The 14,629-nt window shown below is 38.8% G+C and overlaps 1 protein-coding gene across 6 annotated transcripts in view; it reads right to left on the reverse strand.

Moving 5' to 3' along the window:
- The window catches only part of LOC126291636 (uncharacterized), a 163,767-nt gene that overhangs the window by 108,513 nt on the left and 40,625 nt on the right, over positions 1–14,629 (reverse strand). The gene's annotated exons all lie outside the window — the stretch shown is intronic.

Consider the following 14,629-nt stretch of genomic DNA (forward strand, 5'->3'; position numbering starts at 1 on the left):
TCTGGTGCAAGTCTTTCAGTTGGAATATCCATTTCAGTGACTTGTATTTCTCTAACCCACTCCCTACCTAAGAATGAGGGCCATGAGGTCAATGTGGTAAACACACTTAGTGTCATTCCTAGTTAATCTTTACATCATTAAGCAATAACAGCTAAATTAAAGTCAAATATAAATATTCCATGGGCCAACTGGGATTCAATCGCAAAGCCATTCAGTTCTCTTTACTGGTTGACCACCAGGCTTGACTTTTAGAATGATAAAGTGGACAACATGAAGTACGTTTATTGTTATGGCGAACTCGGTCAGTAATGATTATTTTCTTGTAACTATAATGTAATATGACACTCATTAATAATGTAAATATAAAAAAGAATACGAGTTATGAAGGCTGATCAATGTGGTCAGAGACTTATTTTTTTCCTGTATGTTCATGATAGTTTCCTGTGTACCGTGAATATCTGAAAAGAACAGGTTTTTAAGTATAACGCTGATAAACGATTTTTGTATCAGTATGTTGGTTTTTGTAGACACTCTTTGCATTTCGCATACCAAAAAATGGAGATGATGTGAGAGGAGCAGTAGATCATAATATAATTCTTTGCTCATTTAAACCATACAGCCACTGAAACTTACAAAAAGCTGCAGCAAGTGTACAGTGAAAATGGGCTACCTTGTGCAACAGTGTTTAGGTGCTCTACGGGCTTCAAAGAAGGCAGACTGGTCTGTGTTAAGAAAGCTGGGCCTGATGTTTTGGCTCCTGTCATGACTGAAGTCAACATCAACACAACTGCTGTGATTGTCTGTGAGGATCAGTGAAATGTTGGGAATTTATTACCACAGTGTCTTTACTATTATGCCAATCATCTCTGTATTTACCATGTCTCTGCCCTTTGGGTGCCACTTCTGTTGACTCCAAAACAAAAGGCTGTGCGAATGAAGACATGAGGTGTTTCATATCTTTGCTGATTGAGGGGATACATTTCTAGAATCGATTACCATACGTGATGAGTTGTGGTTGCATCATTATGATCCTGAAGAAAAATGAGCCAGCACAGTGTGTAAATCACCAGATTCTCCCAACGCCAGAAAAGATGGATGTTATTTCACCTACAGAGAAAGTGATGGTGATCACATTTTTTACTGTTACGGAATGATTTACCAGCAAACAGTTCCTCTCACACAGCTGTTACAGCAGCATACTACATGTCAGTATTGGCTAAACTGAAGAAGTGCACTGCAGGGAAATGACGAGAACTGTCTTGAATTGGTGGCAACTTCATCAAGACAATGTGTGGCCGCACAACACAAATCAAGTCATGCAGTTTCTGGCTCAGTTCAACATTACCTGTGTCCTGCATCCAACTTATAGCCTTAATCTAACATCCGGTGGGTTCTTTTTTTTATTCACACCATTAAAGACAAAGCTATGGGGCAATTGGTTTGGGAACTCTGAAGCAGTGCTCGAGAAAAATGAGGCAATCCTCAAGGACCTGACAAAAAATGGCATGCACTACGTGTTTGATGACTGCGAGAGATGCTATAAAAAGTGCATTCAAGTAAGAGGGGAGCGCTTTGAAAAATGATCATATAAACACTGAAATGGAATAATAAACACTAGTGAAAAAAAATTCAGCCTCAGTGTTTGTTAATCAGATCACATTGTTAATCAGCTCTCATAAAGGTACTGTTGGCCAGGAGACCTCAAGGTTGAGGTTCAATGGTCTAGAGTTTTTGTCATCCACACAAAATAGTCCTATTCCTTACAGAGTGTGGGAGTTAAGTGTATCTGTTGAATACAGATGACTGTAATGAGTTCATTTACAGAGCAGAGACATGTTCTTGTTGTACTATGACAGAAGAAGAGTGTGGGAGATGCCTGATAGTAGCACAGAACCCATTCCTCTCAAATAGCACCAAGGGGCCACTGAGGTTAACATCAGTATCAGGCAGACAGATAACCATCAACAGTGTCATATGCCGTCACTTTATGTGTAGAATGAATGAATGTAGAATGTAGTTTATTTGTCTCATAACGTACAGTTACAAATCAAAGATTTTTGTACTGGAGACATGTCAAATCACTCAAAAAAATTATTAATTATATTTCAGCAGGCATTTCTGCATTTTTACAAATGAACAATTTAACAAGTACATATATAACACTTATGGTCATTTCGCAGCTTGCAGTACAATTTATACAACATATTAACAATTTATTATACAACACATAATCTTTATCGCTTCCCCCCCCCCCCCCCCCCCCCCCCCTCAAACTGCCAAACTGTCCTGCATGAATTCTTCAATTGAATAATAACATTTTTCCACTAGTGTATTAAAGAACAATCTTTTTAGTGGGTCAAATCCCATATTTGTGTTATTTAATTTATTGTAAAATTTTTATTCTATGTACAATTGTGTTTGAGCATAAACTTTTAAATTATGAGAGGGGAGTTTGAAACTGTGTCTGTGATGAGTACTGTAAATGTGGTTGAAATGAAAATTGTCAAGTGAGTTTTGATTTTTATAGACAAAAATAAAAAATTTGTAGATGTACAGAGAAGGAAGTATTTTTAACACCCTTGTTGGTCAAAATTTCATCCAGTACAATAATTCAAGTGAACCACGTGGAATTCGTTTCCAAGAAATTTTTTCGGCTTTGTTTAACCCTTTCTGATCCACTGTCTGACTATGCCCAACATTACGATTTTCCACTACAGCTCCAATGTCAGATGACGTCTGACACATTTCCATTATTTTGGTTTCAGCCCGCTTATGCTGGAATTTGTTAGGTGAATACAGCACTTAGGACAAAGATCTGGCAACACAAAGCATGTTGCATTCATATGTTTCTTGGTTGTAGAGACTACTAGAAAATGTGGAAATGATGGTGATATTTCCAGATGGCTTCTCAAAGACACTGAGAACAATGGAGAATTTAGTGATGAAAGTGAGTGGGAACAAACTTCTGCAATATACAGTGATATATGTTCTTGTGAATCAAAATCTACTGATGGAGTGGAAATTGATGAAGAGGGACAACCTGTAGCAAATACCTGGAAAGATTATCTTGATGGCAACCAAGATCCTACAAAGTTTCCTTTGTCTGGCATGCAACATGGTTTCACCATTCATCATGGTGTTCAACCAAAATTCAAACGTGAAAATTTCCAACTCCTCTTCACTGATAATCTTACTAGTGAATTTGTGAATGCTACAATCTGTATGATAAAGAAAAGATGCAGAAAGTCACTCCACTTACAAAACATGCAATGTGGGACTTGCGGAGGCAGGTTTCATTACAAGAACTGAAGGCTTTTCTTGGAGTAGTATTGAACATGGCCTTGAATCTAAAGGCAGAATTAGCCAGCTGTTTTGCAAAAAACTTGCTAGAATGAACTCCATTATCTAAGGATGTTTCTTCGAATGTTAACAAGTATACTGAGAGTAAATGTAAAGAACTTTATGTACCAAAAAGAAATAAGGCTACAGATGAGACGACAGCAGGATTCAAAGGAATAATTCAATTCAAGTTCTACAATGTGAAGAAGCCTACAAAATGGGGCTTATGAGTTTTCTGTCTGTGTGGTTCTGAAAATAGTTACGTTTTCTTTTACATTCCATATTATGGAACGACAACTACAGAAAGTCTAGTTCATACCTTTTGCAATCCAAATAGTGGCTAATTTGGCACAGCAATTGCGACTGACAAGTTCTACACAAGACCTCAACTTGCTCAGGAAATGCACAAAATGAAATGTCATGTTTGTTGTGGTCTTCAGTCCTGAGACTGGTTTGATGCAGCTCTCCATGATACTCTATCCTGTGCAAGGTTCTTCATCTCCCATCCCAGTACCTACTGTAACCTATATCCTTCTGAATCTGCTTAGTGTATTCATCTCTTGGTCTCCCTCTACGATTTTTACCCTACACGCTGCCCTCCAATACTAAATTGGTGATCCCTTGATGCCTTAGAACATGTCCTACCAACTGATCCCTTCTTCTGGTCAAGTTGTGCCACAAACTTTGCTTCTCACCAATCCTATTCAATAATTCCTCATTAGTTATGTGATCTACCCATCTAATCTTCAGCATTCTTCTGTAGTACAACATTTTGAAAGCTTCTATTCTCTTCTTGTCCAAACTATTTACCGTCCACGTATCGTCCATGTTTCACTTCCATACATGGCTACACTCCATACAAATACTTCCTGACATATAAATATATACTCGATGTTAACAAATTTCTCTTCTTCAGAAACGCTTTCCTTGCCATTGCCAGTCTACATTTTATATCCTCTCTACTTCGACCATCATCAGTTATTTTGCTCCCCAAATAGCAAAACTCATTTACTATTTTAAGCGTCTCATTTCCTAATCTAATTCCCTCAGCATCACCTGACTTAATTCGATCACATTCCATTATCCTCCTTTTGCTTTTGTTGATGTTCATCTCATATCCTTCTATCAAAACACTGTCCATTCCATTCAACTGCTCTTCCAGGTCCTTTGCTGTCTCTGACAGAATTACACTGTCATCAGCGAACCTCAAAGTTTTTATTTCTTCTCCATGGATTTTAATACCTACTCCAACTTTTTCTTTTGTTTCCTTTACTGCTTGCTCATTATACAGATTGAATAACATCGGGGAGAGGCTACAACCCTGTCTGACTGCCTTTCCAACCACTGCTCCCCTTTCATGCCCCTCGGCTCTTATAACGGCCATCTGGTTTCTGTACAAATTGCAAATAGCATTTCGCTCCCTGTATTTTACCCCTGACACCTTCAGAATTTGAAAGAGAGTATTCCAGTCAACATTGTCAAAAGCTTTCTCTATGTCTACAAATGCTAGAAACGTAGGTTTGCCTTTCCTTAATCTTTCTTCTAAGATAAGTCATAAGGTCAGTATTGCCTCATGTGTTCCAGTATTTCTAAGGAATCCAAACTGATCTTAACCCAAGGTCGGCTTCTACTAGTTTTTCCATTCATCTGTAAAGAATTCGTGTTAGTATTCTGCAGCTGTGGCTTATTAAACTGATTGTTTGGTAATTTTCCAATCTGTCAACACCTGCTTTCTTTGGGATTGGAATAATTATATTCTTCTTGAAGTCTGAGGGTATTTCGCCTGTCTCATACATCATGCTCATCAGATGATAGAGTTTTGTCAGGACTGGCTCTCCCAAGGCCGTCAGTAGTTCCAATGGAATGTTGTCTAGTCCGGGGGCCTTGTTTCGACTCAGGTCTTTCAGTGCTCTGTCAAACTCTTCACGCAGTATCGTATCTCCCATTTCATCTTCATCTACATCCTCTTCCATTTCCATAATATTGTCCTCAAGTACATTGCGCTCGTATAGACCCTCTATATACTCCTTCCACCTTTCTGCTTTCCCTTCTTTGCTTAGAACTGGGTTTCCATCTGAGCTCTTAATATTCATACAAGTGGTCCTCTTTTCTCCAAAGGTCTCTTTAATTTTCCTGTAGGCAGTATCTATCTTACCCCTCGTGAGATAAGCCTCTACATCCTTACATTTGTCCTCTAGCCATCCCTGCTTAGCCATTTTGCACTTCCTGTCGATCTCAATTTTAAGACGTTTGTATACCTTTTTGCCTGCTTCATTTATTGCATTTTTACATTTTCTCCTTTCATCAATTAAATTCAATATTTGTTCTGTTACCCAAGGACTTCTACTAGCCCTCGTCTTTATACCTACTTGATTATCTGCTGCCTTCACTACTTTATCCCTCAAAGCTACCCATTCTTCTTCTACCGTATTTCTTCCCCCCATTCCCATTCCTGTCAATTGTTCCCTTATGCACCGCCTGAAACTCTGTACAACCTCTGGTCCTTTCAGTTTATCCAGGTCCCATCTCCTTAAATTCCCACTGTTTTGCAGTTTCTTCAGTTTTAATCTACAGGTCATAACCAACAGATTGTGATCAGAGTCCACATCTGCCCCTGAAAATGTCTTACAATTTAAAACCTGGTTCCTAAATCTCTGTCTTACCATTATATAATCTATCTGATACCTTTTAGTATCTCCAGGGTTCTTCCATGTATACAACCTTCTTTCATGATTCTTAAACCAAGTGTTAGCTATGATTAAGTTGTGCTCTGTGCAAAATTCTACCAGGCGGCTTCCTCTTTCATTTCTTAGCCCCAATCCATATCCACCTACTACGTTTCCTTCTCTCCCTTTTCCTACACTCGAATTCCAGTCACCCACGACTATTTAATTTTCATCTCCCTTCACTATCTGAATAATTTCTTTTATTTCATCATACATTTCTTCAAGTTCTTCGTAATCTGCAGAGCTAGTTGGCATATAAACTTGTACTACTGTAGTAGGTGTGGGCTTCGTATCTATCTTGGCCACAATAATGCGTTCACTATGCTGTTTGTAGTAGCTTACCCACATTCCTATTTTACTATTCATTATTAAATCTACTCCTGCATTACCCTATTTTATTTTGTGTTTATAACCCTTTAGTCATCTGACCAGAAGTCGTGTTCCTCCTGCCACCGAACTTTACTAATTCCCACTATATCTAACTTTAACCTATCCATTTCCCTTTATAAATTTTCTAACCTACCTGCCCCATTAAGTGATCTGACATTCCACGCTCCGATCTGTAGAACGCCAGTTTTTTTCCTCCTGATAACGACATCCTCTTGAGTAGTCCCCGCCCGGAGATCCGAATGGGAGACTATTTTACCTCCGAAATATTTTACCCAAGAGGACGCCATCATCATTTAATCATACAATAAAGCTGCATGTCCTCGGGAAAAATTACGGCTGTATTTTCCCCTTTCTTTCAGCCGTTTGCAGTACCAGCACAGCAAGGTCGTTTTGGTTATTGTTACAAGGCCAGATCAGTCAATCATCCAGACTGTTGCCCTTTCAACTACTGAAAAGGCTGCTGCTCCTCTTCAGGAACCACACGTTCGTCAGGCCTCTCAACAGATACCTCTCCATTGTGGTTGTACCTATGGTACGGCTATCTGTATCGCTGAGGCACGCAAGCCTCCCCACCAACGGCAAGGTCCATGGTTCATGGTGGGAAATGTGATGTAACAGGTACAATTATGCTTTCTATGAAGAATTTTTCCATGAATTTTGAAGAAGACAAAACTTGCTAAATATGAGTTACGTGCCTATAAAAGTGAGAGGAAAATTATGTGTTTTTCACCCCATGACAAGAGGTTACTGACTATTCTGAGTACATTCTTTCCTCCTCAAACCCAACTGATCACTGGTTATAGGAAGAAAGAGCCTACGCTGTTCTTGAAACCCACTGTTATTTTGGAACACATGGAGTTTATAGGATGTGTAGACAGGGCTGATCTTTACAAGATGAGCATACAAGTTGCGGAAAAAATATTCTTCTGGCTGACTGAAGTACCTGTAGTGAACAGTTATATTCTTTATTCAATAGACAAAAACAAATGTGGAGAACAACTGCAGATGCATCTTTTCTACAGAGGAAATCTAATTAGACAGCTACTCGATCAGCTGAGAAACTCAAATTCAAAGAAAAGATAAAGAGCATGATCATCTGACACCAAGGAGAGGCCAAATGGGAAGATGCATTTTATAATGCAAAGTGAAAAAATTAACAAAGAATTACATGGTTTAGCACAATTGCAAGGAGAAAGAAGGAAGAAGACAGACAATTTTTCACTGTGAAACATGCAAGAGGAAGTCAGGAATTCATCCAGCAGACTTTTATAGAAAAAAAACTAATAACATAATTTCAAAAACTAGTGTAAAAGAAAAGAAAGTTCTCAAGTGACCACATATTGGATTTTATTTATAAAAACAACAGCATAATTACCTGTAACACCTTACATCCTTAACTGCATGAAAGAAATAAGAGTTGGGGGGGGGGGGGGGGGGGGATTGCAGTGAGTATAAGAACTGGATTGGAAAGTGTTAATGTTGCCTAAAAATTTTGACTTTCTCTCGGGACTGGCTGAATGGTGCTTCATGGTCACAATTTGATTGGGAATTTCATTCTGTAACTGTCCAGCATTCAATAAGGTTTGAATGTTTCCATGGTACAGAATCTAATATTATACTTTGCCATTCTGTAATAAATCTCATGGAGAACAATTTTGATTATGCAGCTTTATCTGTGCTATGGAAAGCTTTAAATTTTCCTCTGCGACCAAAGTGTTTGCCTGTGGTTGATTTAATTAGTTCTGTTGAGTAGGTTGTTTTTAAACTACTTCCTGAGACAGCAGAGCAGGTAAAGAGGGAGGGACATTGTGTATTGACTTGGGCACGTCCACCGAGGAATAATACAACTGTACCTGAGAGGATTGCTTTACATTCACTTAGAGTTGATCCAGACACTGTTATTTTGCCCCTGCACAAGAGCAATGCAACAGTTGTTTCGAAAAATCAGGACTACGTTCAAAAGATGCAGTTTTTACTGTATAATTCAGCATATCGCAGGATCAGTCCTGACCCCACAAAAAGTGTGGAGAGAAAGACTAACAGCCTCCTGCAAAAAGTCATTTTCAGCCAGGTGTCTTGATACTTATGATCACATAGTGTATGACATGCCACAAATGCAAGCAGTATGATAGACACCCACCTTATCCAAACCAAGACCATCCTTTATGGAACCTGAAAGGACCCTGATCTTAGATGGTGGTTGGAAAACATAGTTCACATCATATTTTCAGAAAACGTGATCAATACCATTGGAAATGCGCTGTCTGCTCAAGGCAAGAAAGGCCGTAGTCTTGACACCTTGACATTATTATTACTCATCTGGTTCATGGCTGGTCAGTAGTGCAACCCATGTCTGATCTGTTTCTCCCCATAATCATTCTGATGAAAGGCAACAAATGCTCAGGTTCCAAAATGACATGGGCCCTGTGAATAAGGTAAAAAGTAGCACTTCACACTGATTTGGAAGGCGACAACTGTCAGCATGTAGGTACAAGACAGTATGAGTAGGCTTCCTATAAACAGCATCTCCCAATGTAACATCAACCTCCCTCCTGCCCAAAACATCAAGGAATGAAAGGCAACCCTACTTTACTATCTCAATCATGCAACAAATATTTGGGTGAACTGAATTCATGTGTTCTAAAACCGCATTCAAATTTGCACTGCAATGAGGCCAAACAACAAAAATATTATCTACATTTCATAAAAATCATACAAGTTTCAAAGCCGCTTACTCTAAGCCATGGTCCCCAAAGTCTTCCATTAGCAAATTGGCAAAGAAAAGTGACAACAGGCTTTGCATCGCAGCTCCATCTTTCCTATTAAGTGGAAGCCAACACATGTCAATTTAGGTTTGTTAATTCAACACCAAACCTAACCTCAGTTAACTGTAAAAAATCTGACAGAGGAAAGCGAGTGAAGAGAGAGACCACATCAAAATTTAGTAGAGTATCTGATTCATTCAAATACATTCTCTGTAACTGATGTACGAAATCTCATGAGTTTTTAATATGATGCTCACACTGTACTCCATTGGTACAGCTAGAATGCAATATGGTGTTGGCCCACCCTTAGGCTTGATGGCAGCTTCCTCTATTGCAGGCATATTCAATCAGGTGCTGTAAGGTTTCTTGGGGAATGGCAGCCCATTCTGCACGGAGTGCAGCACTGAGGAGAGGTATCAATGTCAGTCGGTGAGGCCTGACACCAAGCCAGTGTTCCAAAACATCCCAAAGGTGTTCTACAGGATTCAGGCCAGGACTGCGCAGGCCAGTCCATTACAGGGATGTGACTGTCGTGTAATCACTCCACCACAGGCAGTGCATTATGAACAGGTGCTCAATCGTGTTGAAACATGCTTTCGCCATCCCTGAATGGCTCTTCAACAGTGGGAAGCAAGAAGGTGCTTAAAACATCAGTGCAGGCCTGTGGTGTCATAGTGCCATGCAAAACAACAATCGGCGCAAGCCCCCTCCATGAAAACATGACCACATCATTACACCACTGCCTCCAAATTTTGCTGTTGGAACTACACATGCTGGCAGATGACGTGCACCGGGCATTCGCCATACCCACACCCTGCCATCAGATCGCTACATTGTGTACCATGTTTGTCACTCCACATAACGCGTTTGCACTGGTCAATCATCCAATGGTTACGCTCCTTACACCAGGCGAGGCGTCTTTTGGCATTTACCGGTGTGATGTGTGGCTTATGAGCAGCTGCTTGACCATTAAATCCAAGTTTTCTCACCTGCCTCCTAACTGTCATAGTACTTGCAGTGGATCCGGATGCAATTTGGAATTCCTGTGTGATGGACTGAATAGATGTCAGCTTATTACAGATTACTACCCTCTTTAACTGTCGGCAGTTTCTGTCAGTCAACAGAAGAGGCTAGCCTGTACGCTTTTGTGCTATACATGTCGCTTCACGTCTCCACTTCCATATCACATCGGAAACAGAGGACCTAGGGATGTCTAGGAGTGTGAAAATATCATGTACAGATGTCTGACACAAGTTACACCCAATCGCCTGACCACGTTTGACATCCATAAGTTCCGCAGAGCGCCACATTTTGCTCTCTCACGATGTCTAATGTCTACTGAGGCTGCTGATATGGATTACCAGGCAGTAGGTGGCACCTCAATGCACCTAATATGGAAAACTTACGTTTTGGGGGTATCCAGATATTTTTGATCACATAGCATATATTAGTCAAGACTATCAGAGCTATGGAGGACCAGTGGACTGAGCACATGTGCTGCAGATGCTTGTACAACAGCTGAGCAAATCTGCTGTTGCAGAACACTGTCTTGGCACCGGTCATCCTACAGAATATAACAACATGGAGATTCTGGCATTCCAGCTATTGGGATAGTGTTATTAAGGAAGCAGGTGAAAGTAAACTAGCAAGTAGCCTTATATCTAGAGACAGAGGCTTTTGTTTAATTTCTGTCTAAGTTTCGTGAACACTGTATATGCCAGGAGAAACTCTAGTCTCACTCTGTATGTTGTTTAGAAAACTGCTGGTTACCATGAAGAAATGAATGGGGACACTTAAGCAGGCTTTAACGACCCACTTTTCAAAAAAATGAGCATAAGAAGGAGGTGACTGTAGAAAGAATGAGTTACTGGATCTCGTGTCTCAGAATACATCACATTTACTTCTGTATGTTAGCAAACACAAAAAATTATGGGTGGGCCACTTGAATTACATTGAACTCATATGGACTGAAGAGTTACATGGCAAGGAACAACAAAAACTGTATGTTAACAGAAGTGGAAAGACCAACAAAGGAATCAGTAAACCAAACTTCCTTGTCAGAGTGTCATAATGTTGTAAAACACATGAAGGAAGTACCAATAAATGTGTGGGAGCAAGAAGTGTACTGGAAAATGACACTGAGAGACATGTTATTTCATTAAACTGACAACAGATCTAGTGACTACATAGATGGTGACAGAGAAGAATCAGATATAACTGGCATGCATCCATTAGTAGTATAATGTGTTATCACAAATTCAGTTGAGTTGATTCCTTCCAATTTTTGCCACTTATTTATATATTTGTTACTTTGCTTCATCTGTTTGAGTGAACACTCATCTTATTGCTGTTATCTGCCTATAAAGTGTGTTTATGGTATTTTAATGCATCGTCTTCACTACAGCAGTAGTGGTCCTCACTACTTACAAAGGCACTGACGACAGTCGGTTTTTTGGTACATGTGCAACTATTGATCAAATGAGCACGTGGCATGTTTTGTAAGAGCCACATGTCAATCAAAATGTAATTTTAATCAGAGTGTAGTCATATTACATAACATTGCTCTATTTGTAGCTCACAAACACTTTAAGAAAACAGTAACACCGATAAATGACAAAACAACTGAAGATTTTTAAAGAAAGCTAAAAATTCTAAACTAGGATGAAGTTTACAATAAGCCTATTGTTGGCTCTAAAATCAACCTCTTACTTAATGAGTTCATACCCATTTTTAAAACCAATTTTCCTAAAAAGATAATTAAATGTGAAACTGGGAAGTCATGACACAAATCATGGATAATTACATGTATGAGGCACTAGACAGAACAAGTAATGATCCAGGATTACTTTTATGTTATAAACACTACCATAATATATGAAGAAAATTCATTAAAAAATCCCAACAGTTTGTCAATCTTGTCTGAAGTAGACAGACCAGACAACAAAATCTAATCTGTATTGAATATTGTTAAAATAAACAGAAAAAGAAACCATATAAAATAGTGTTATTCCTGTTAAAGGTGATGGGTGCACTGTAAAAGGCAGTTTATTTTTAACAAATACTTCTAATAAATCACTTTTTAAAAATCAACAAGAAAAACTTAGTTCAGAAGAGAAGGTGAAAAATTACCCCAAAGCCATGATAGAGAGGACATTTAACGAAATAAAAATTAATTTCACATACTTATCTGGAATAATTAAGATCATCATGACTCTAAAAAGTAAAAGATCATTTGGGGTGAATAATATCTCAAATAAGACATTAAAAATTTATGCTCCTATATATCATGGTGTTGTACAGACAGATTAAAATAACCACTGTTACACTTTTCTATAAGAACTAATGCTTGCATCATTTTCTAAAATTTTTGAGTAGGTAATGTACTTGAGGATTGTCACCTGCCTGTGTAAGTAACAGGATACTTAGCCAACCACAATTTGAATTTCGAAAGGTTCACTTTACTGAGACAGTTATTTATACATTTACTGAGAAAATAACAAAAATCTTTAAATGATAAAATGCACCAGGTGGGACCTTTGTGATACACTGAAGGCATTTGATTTCATCAGCCATAAAATTCTGTTAGAGAAGTTGTTTTATCATTAATAGACTGCTTTTCTTGCTTTATGTTAATGATATGATAGTTTATTCGAATCATGAAGCAGAAATAGTCCTTTTTGCAGATAATACAGGCATTGTTATGAAGCTGAGCAAACAAGCATCAACAGAGGAAATAATAAATATGTTGTTTTATGAAAGTTACTAATTGGTTTTCCACAAATAGGCAAGCTTTAAACTTACAGATAAACACAGCTAATCCAGTTTTGTACTGTCAAAAATACCCAGTCTCCTGTCAACCTATTAAACCAACAAGAAATAACAAACAGGGTAGAAACGTTGTTAGGAGTGCATATTGATGAAAACTTAGAAGGGAAAACTATGCAGTAGACCTTCTAAAACATTTAGGTTCAGCTACTCTTGCCTAAAGAATAATTGCAGACTTTGGAGAGACAGAAGCCACTAAGTTAACTATTTTCCATATCTACATCTACACGACTACTCTTCAATTCCATTAGCAGAGGGTTCTTTGAACCACATTCAGACTATTTCTCTAAGAGTGCACAGGAAAAATGAACACTGAAATTTTTCTGTATGAGTTCTGATTTCTCTTATTTTATTATGATGGTCATTTCTCCTTCTGTAGGTATTTGCAGATTCATATGAGACAGATGGTGATTAAAATTCTCGTGAAAAGATCTTGTCGCAATGGAAAAGTCTCTGTTTTGATGACTGCCATCCTAACTCACTTATCATATCCATGTTTCTTTCTCACCTGTTTTACAATAAAACAATGAGCTACCATACTTTGAACTTTTTTGATGTGCTCTGTCAGTACTATCTGTTAAGGGTCCCACACACCACAGTAATCCCCTAGCACGAAATGGACACGCATAGACTAGGCACTCTCTTTAACAGACCTGTTCAATCTTCTGGCAATAAAACATAGTCTATAGTTTGCATTTCCCACGACATTATTTAGGTAATATTTCCAGTTGAAGTTGTCCTAGACATTTAGTCAAATTGACAGTCTTCTGATTTGTGATTTATGGTGTAACCTAAATGTAATGAATTCTGTGTTGTATTCATGTGATGACCTCACACTTTTCCTTATGGTGAGACAATTGCCACTTTTTGCACAATACAGACATTGTGTGTAAGTCATTTAGCAACTAGTCTTGATCTTACTAGATTTTACTACATGGTAAATGACAGTATCATCTGCAAACAATCTAATAAGGCTGCTCAGGTTGTCTCCTAAATCATTTATGTAAATTAGAAACAGCAGAGTCCCTGTAACACTGTCTTGAGGAATGTCACATATCACCTCCATTTTACTCAACAACTTTCCATCAATTACTACACAGAGTAACGTTTCTGATAGGAAACCATGAGTCCAGTCACACAAATGAGATGACACTGCATAGGCATGCAAGTTGATCAGAAATCTCTTGAGAGAAATGGTGTCAAAAATCTTCAAGGTATCTAGAAATATGGCATCAATTTGAGATCCCTGTCAATAGCACTCATTACTCATGCATATAGTGAGCTAGTTGTGTTTCACGAGAACAACATTTCCTGAATCTGTGCTGACTGCATGTCAACAGACCATTACCTTCAAGGTAATTCATAATGTTCAATTATACTCCTGGAAATGGAAAAAAGAACACATTGACACCGGTGTGTCAGACCCACCATACTTGCTCCGGACACTGCGAGAGGGCTGTAACAGCAATGATCACACACACGGCACAGCGGACACACCAGGAACCGCTGTGTTGGCCGTCGAATGGCGCTAGCTGCGCAGCATTTGTGCACCGCCGCCGTCAGTGTCAGCCAGTTTGCCGTGGC

The sequence above is a fragment of the Schistocerca gregaria genome, chromosome 9 (assembly GCF_023897955.1).
Source record: "Schistocerca gregaria isolate iqSchGreg1 chromosome 9, iqSchGreg1.2, whole genome shotgun sequence".
Lineage (NCBI taxonomy): Eukaryota > Metazoa > Arthropoda > Insecta > Orthoptera > Acrididae > Schistocerca > Schistocerca gregaria.